The sequence below is a fragment of the Leptonychotes weddellii genome, unplaced genomic scaffold, assembly GCF_054177405.1.
Source record: "Leptonychotes weddellii isolate Sample4059 unplaced genomic scaffold, ASM5417740v2 HiC_scaffold_6816, whole genome shotgun sequence".
NCBI lineage: Eukaryota > Metazoa > Chordata > Mammalia > Carnivora > Phocidae > Leptonychotes > Leptonychotes weddellii.
Genome location: NW_028037462.1, coordinates 1 through 6,995, shown reverse-complemented (window position 1 = coordinate 6,995; position 6,995 = coordinate 1). Strand labels below are relative to the sequence as shown.

The 6,995-nt window shown below is 40.2% G+C and overlaps 1 long non-coding RNA gene across 1 annotated transcript; it reads left to right on the top strand.

Moving 5' to 3' along the window:
- Nucleotides 1-211: 211 nt before the first annotated feature.
- Nucleotides 212-5,729, top strand: LOC145719735 (uncharacterized). The gene is made up of 2 exons (XR_014142574.1): nt 212-1,793; nt 4,946-5,729. It is a non-coding gene; the product is annotated as an uncharacterized LOC145719735 (long non-coding RNA).
- The last annotated feature ends 1,266 nt before the right edge of the window (nt 5,730-6,995 follow it).

The window sequence follows — 6,995 nt, the reverse complement described above, 5'->3', positions numbered from 1 at the left end:
ATGTGAATAAGATATATTTTTGGGCGCCTGGGTGGCTCAGTTGGTTAAGCGACTGCCTTCGGCTTGGGTCATGATCCTGGAGTCTCTGGATCGAGTCCCGCATCGGACTCCCTGCTCGGCGGGGAGTCTGCTTCTCCCTCTGGCCCTCTCTCCTCTCATGCTCTCTCTCACTCTCTCTCTCTCTCAAATAAATAAATAAAATCTTTTTTAAAAAAAAATAAGATATATTTTTAACCCACTCAAACTTTTCATTTAAGAAATATACACAACTTATACTGTATGATATAAATACAGTACTCAAACATGTGTATGCCTCTATTGAAACCTTCAGTTTCAACTTGGAGAAATACAGAGGATTTATAGTGGTTCTGTGGATCATATGCCACCTTGTTACCTAAAATTTAGAGAATAAATAGAAGTATATTACTGTGTTAAAAATTATCTTACTGGATAAAGCAGGACACTCACCTCAGCCAGAACCATTTGTCCTAATTCCTTCTTTTCACCTTAGGTAAAATTATGAACTCTGTCAATGGCCACTTGGTCACTGTGGTATTTATTGCAGGGACTGCTGACATTCAGGGATGTGGCCATCGAATTCTCTCAAGAGGAGCAAGGATGCCTGAACCACACTCAGAGGGAACTGTACAGGGATGTGATGTTAGAGAACTACGGACACCTCCTCTTCTTGGGTGAGGATAAGGTCCTGTAACTGAACTAACATGAGTTCACTCCATGGTGAGTTACAGGTAGAAGCTACACAATATGGAGGTCTCACTCAGTGGAAACTGTATTTGCAGCATATAAGGAGATCAAGGGAATAACTTCCAAAGCTGTGACGCCAAGAGCAGGGGTGAGTGGCTTCCTCTTATTTAGGGTTAGGATGAATATCTGAAAGGGGAGTTTTATCATCATACATAGTGTTGGGTATAAGGTAGGCACGCAAACACATGTGTACTTAGGAAACAAGCCTAAACATGTATCCCATGTTGTATTAATCAAACCGGGGCTCCTTCTTGGGTGGAAATTTTATTATAATGAACTACAGGTGTCTGACACTTCACGGTCCACCTCTTAGGTGTGAATCTATCCAGGAAGCTCAAACTGCTCTATGTTGGCCAGAGCTTTTGTCTTGTCCTAAAGATAAGATTAGCATTCCTTAAATAAGAGGGAGGGTCAGTGGGGGTCTTACTGGTGACAGTTTTAGCCTCATTAACTTCATGGGGCATGGTTCCAAATCCACACTCAGGGTTTTGTTCCTTCCTTGAAGAATGTCTCTTGGAAGATTCTTTTTTGCATGAGTAGAATTCAGATCCCTGCAGTAAGAGAAAGAAGTAGGGATTTGTGGGTGTTGAGATAAAACTCTTCATGATGCTTCATCTTCAGTTTTAGCTACCCCTTCCTTAAGGTACCATCATCATTTACTGTAGATGAGTGATAATTCTAAATATTGAGTGACATTAAATGGTATTGCCCACATCTTGAATTCTAATTTCAATCTCTTGTTATTGTATCAGTAATACTTGGCTTAAGATCTGAAAGTTGGAAATCTCTCCTTTGTGTTCTAAAGGAGCTGTTGTGCAACAATGTTTGGGAAATCATTTTCTAGAATACTACGATGTCCTCTTTACTGAGTGCAAAACTGGATTGAAAATTAGAACCTCCAGCAATACTCATATTCTTTTTTTTTTAATAAACAGATCTTGTGTCAAAGCCAGACCTGGTCACCTTTTTGGAGCAAAAAAAGGAGCTCTGGGATGTGAAGAGAAAGGAGAGCATAGCCACACACCCAGGTAGGTGGAAATGAATGAAGCAGATAATGGAGGTGAGGCCCAACGTTCAAGGAGAAAGCCAGACAGACCTTTAAGTGTGATTTGCTCTCTTTGAATGGAAATAAGTTTGAGAAGCCTAGGTTTATTTCTTTTGCTGTCACAGAGGGACATCTGCTGTCCAACATTATCAAGCTCTTACATACTCTAAGGATCCTCCTTCAGCTCCAGTGATGGTCCATCACATCCACAGGGAGGGCCCAGGGCCTCCCCTTGGTCTGTGAGGGCCACAGAGATCTCAGTGCTTTTCCCTTGTTCTTGGGGCCCCAGGGAAATCTGTGCATATTTTCTGAGGATCTGTATGAGAAGCTGTTTCTATTTATGCCTCATGTCCAAAGTGTGTGAGGGGAATGCTAGGCATATTGGGGTTTTTTGCAGAAATGCCAGGAACACTGGATACAGACATCACATGTTTTCTCTTTTTGATTTCCAATCTTTGGGAGACTTAAAGCTTAAGCATACAAAATTGAGACACATTGTTTTCATCCAAAAACAAACCACCTCCCTAAAATGAGAAATTCTAATGCTTCATTTCACTTCCAAATGTCCTTTTTATTGGGGCACCTGGGTGGTTCAGTCAGTTAAGTGTCTGCCTTTGGCTCAGGTCATGATCCCAGGGTCCTAGAATCGAGTCCCACTTCAGGCTCCCTGCTGGGGCCGGGGGTCGGGGGGCGGGGGGGCTGCTTCTCCCTCTGCCTCTGTCTCTCATGAATAAATAAATAAAATCTTTTTTTAAAAGTCCTTTTTATTTATACACAGTATCATTAGAAATTTTGTTATATGCCCCAATCCACAATGATAAAAGAATTAATCCATTTACCTCATGAATTCTGAAATAAATTAAGGACATAAAGGAGGTTAAAACATTGCCCACCATTATAGTACAGTCTTACTTGTTATCTTATTTCTGAATAACTTGTGTCACTTTATAATTCTGTGTTGTTTAGTACAAAGAGATTCGAGACTGTGTCCCGTATGTTTTTACTTTTTTTTTTTTTTTTAAAGATTTTATTTATTTATTTGACAGAGAGAGACACAGCGAGAGAGGGAACACAAGTAGGGGGAGTGGGAGAGGGAGAAGCAGGCTTCCCGCGGAGCAGGGAGCCCGATGCGGGGCTCGATCCCGGGACCCCGGGACCATGACCTGAGCCGAAGGCAGACGCCTAACCGACTGAGCCACCCAGGCGCCCCTGTTTTTACTTTTTGATTGGATCTATGTCAAACTTAGGTGACCTTTTAGATTGAAAAGTTTTGATAGGAAATTCTTGAATGTGTACATATTATGTAAGAAGTAATAGTAAGTATCTGTATTTATTAAAATATTTAGCTCACAAATTTAAATTTATTTTAGTAAAAAAGTTACTAGGTTTTTCATTCATGTCCCTCAACATGTAACTGAGTCTTGGTATAACTTAATCCCAAATATTTATTTTATTTAATGCTCAGCATTTTTACAACTTTCATTTCTTCCTTTATTTACAAATGAAGAGGTTTGTTTTTCTGTTTGTGGGTTTGTTGTTGTTTTTTTTTTATCCTTCTACAGGGTGGCTTAAAGCCCTTATTATTGTGTTAAGAATGGGAACACTAAATTAATACCATAATAAATTTCTCCAGTGTCTTTTAAATGCTTAGTCAAAAACTGTTATTTCAAACTGTTGCCTTTACTGTGAAATGTTCCTGCCCTACAATACAGACTCATGATTTGAAAAGTTTGCTCTCTATGATTTCACAGTCATGGTTAAGACTTCTAGTTATATGGAAGAAATCTTTTTTAATAGTACATCTATGTTGTATTCAGAATTTAGATGATGAATTTTCTCTTGTTTTTCCATTTACAACTCTGTATCTCCAATTTTTGGTAGGATCCATGATATTAGTCAATCGTGTTTTAAATTTTTACAAATATATTATGATTTTGGATCAAAATTTTCTTTTTTTTTTGGTTTTATTTATTTATTTGACACAGAGAGAGACACAGCAAGAGAGGGAACACAAGCAGGGGGAGCGGGAGAGGGAGAAACAGGCTTCCCACGGAGCAGGGAGCCCGATGCAGGGCTCAATCCCAGGACCCTGGGATCATGACCTGAGCCGAAGGCAGACACTTAATGACTGAGCCACCCAGGTGCCCCTTGGATCAAAACTTTCAACTCACTATTTTTAAAGAGATCTGGGGTTTAATTCAAGTGTATATCCCAGCCATGTGTCTATTGTAAACAGAATTCTCTGTCATTATATCACTCCGACTCTGCTCATAACTTCTTTATTTCTATTCTTGGTTAATGGTCAATCATTACTTTATCCTGAATAGTCATGAAAATTAAATCTATTTCATCATCTATTTATTCTCTTTTCGTATTTTTTTTTAATTCTAATTGTGGTTAAAAAAATGGCATAAAAGGGGCGCTTGGGTGGCTCAGTCATTAAGCGTCTGCCTTCGGCTCAGGTCATGATCCCAGGGTCCTGGGATCGAGCCCCGCATCGGGCTCCCTGCTCCGCGGGAAGCCTGCTTCTCTCTCTCCCACTCCCCCTGCTTGTGTTCCCTCTCTAGCTGTGTCTCTCTCTGTCAAATAAATAAATAAAATCTTAAAAAAAAAAAAGGCATAAAATTTACCATCAAAGTATTGTGGACTGAACATTTCGAATTATTGTGTGAACAGTAATTACTTCACCTATCACATTACTGGGCAAACAAGTTCTGTTACTTTCTCTTCTTGCAAAAGTAAAACTTAATACCTGTTAAACAACCACTTTCTCATTTCCCTCTACCCTAAGTCCCTGGCAGGTACCGTTTTAATTTTTTATGAGTTTCAGTACCTTAGATTACTCACACAAGTGGATTCCTACAGAATCTGTCTCTTTGTGACTCATTTGTTTCACTTGACATAATGTCCTCAAGGTTTATCCAAGTTGTATTATGTCACAATATCTGTATCTTCTCAAGGCTCGAAAATGTTTCATGATGTGTATATGCTGCATGTTTTCTTTATCCCTTTAACTATGCATAGGTATTTAAGTTGATTGTACCTATTTTGGGCTCTTGTGTGTAAAGCTGAAATGGATATACATGTGCAAATATTAATTGAATTCTTTTCTAACTTTTTAAATTTTTTTTAAAGATCTTATTTATTTGTCAGAGAAAGAGACAGAGCACAAGCAGGGGGAGCGGCAGAGGGAGAAGCAGGCTCCCCGCTGAGCAAGGAGCCTGACGCGGGGCTCGATCCCAGGACCCTGAGATCACGACCTGAGCCGAAGGCAGACAGATGCTTAACCAACTGAGCCACGCAGGCACCCCAAGCCATCTTATTTTGTAAAAAAAAAAAAAAAAAAAAAAGCTTTTCTCACTTGTGGGATTTCTGAGTGTATCAAAGAAATTGCATGATTAAAACAGAGGTAAATGGTTGAAAGAATGATAAACTCAATGTTGGAATCCTGAGTTCTGCCAGTGGGAAGATTTCTAGATGTGAGGCTTCAAGCCTCTTCAGATGGAGTCCAGGCAGCTACAATCTGACAGATTTTCCTGATCTGCCATTGGAATATCTCTCTGAGCTTTCTGAGTGGTCCACCGAGCAAGAGGCAAGAAGATTGTGTAAACATGGGCCATTTGGGCAGTTTCTCTGAAGTTTACGTGGAGTCAACTACCTTCAGTGTGTAGGAACAAAGGGAAGTTTTGGTCCTCAGTGAATCCAATTCAAGGGAATGGGATAAAATTGGAAAACTTAGTTTGCAGAGTCATAGCCAGATACTAGAGGAAACCAGACGAATTCAGGATCTAGCCAGTTTTATAGGCAAACAACATCACAATTGGAATCTAACATCCATAAAAGTTTGTTATGAAAATAGAATTTTTCTCTTTAAAATTAACCTCCTCTTTAACAAACATAGTGAATCGAGACTATTTGTTTGTAAAATAAGCCTAGTTTTATTTTTTTTAAGATTTTATTAATTTATTTGACAGAGATAGATACAGAGATAGATACGGAGATAGATCCCCGCTGAGCAGGAAGCCCGATGCGGGGCTCGATCCCAGGACCCTAGGATCATGACCTGAGCCAAAGGCAGAGGCTTAACGACTGAACCACCCAGGCGCCCCCAAAAATAAGCCTAGTTTTAACAAGCTTGACCTAATTATATAAGTGCAGCATGAATAGTGACTGGTTATATAAGGTCTTTGAAATCTGCTTTGCTGGAACTCTTTATAAGGAATTTCAGACTGAACTTTTATTTTTTTTAAGTGTTTTTTGTTTGGTTGATTTGTTTGTTTGTTTTGTTTTTTGTAATCTTTACACCCAGTGTGGGCTCAAACTTATGACCCCAAGGTCAAGAGTCGGATGCTCTTCCAACTGAGCCACCCAGGTGCCCCTCAGAATGAATTCTTAAAGCCTTGTGAACTTAAGAAGCCAGGCCAAATACTTGCCATCAAATTCACCTGTAATACCTATAGATGTGGGTACTTCTTCTCTTCTTGAGTCCCCAGAGTATCTTCAGGTTCTTATGCCTGCCAGAAAGTGAACTTATTTAATCACCTGGTAAGGCTCTTGAAAACACTGCAAGCAAGGTACCATGCAGATTATTTCAAGGGGCTTTATTGGTTTCATAAAGGTGACCTTAGTTCCTTAAAGCTATCTGTTCACATCTGAGTCTATAACGCTCTCAAATATGACATTCCTATCAAAGCCTTGGTAGTATAACCAACATTTCCCATGATGATCCATTGCAAGGAGAAGAGATTCTTATTAGCCCATAGGCTGATGGCTCGTTAGAAATGCAAACTCAGATCCCACTCCAGAACTCCTGAATCAGAATTGATTTTTTTTTTCAGAGTTGACATTTTTTTTTTAAAGATTTTATTTATTTATTTGAGAGAGAGAATGAGATAGAGCATGAGAGTGGGGAGGGTCAGAGGGAGAAGCAGACTCCCCGCCGAGCAGGGAGCCCGATGCGGGACTCGATCCCGGGACTCCAGGATCATGACCTGAGCCGAAGGCAGTCGCTTAACCAACTGAGCCACCCAGGCGCTCTTTAGCTCTTCTTTTTTTTTTTTTTTTTAAAGATTTTATTTATTTAGGGGCGCCTGGGTGGCTCAGTCCTTAAGCGTTTGCCTTCGGCTCAGGTCATGGTCCCAGGGTCCTGGGATCGAGCCCCACATCGGGCTCCCTGCTCGGCAGG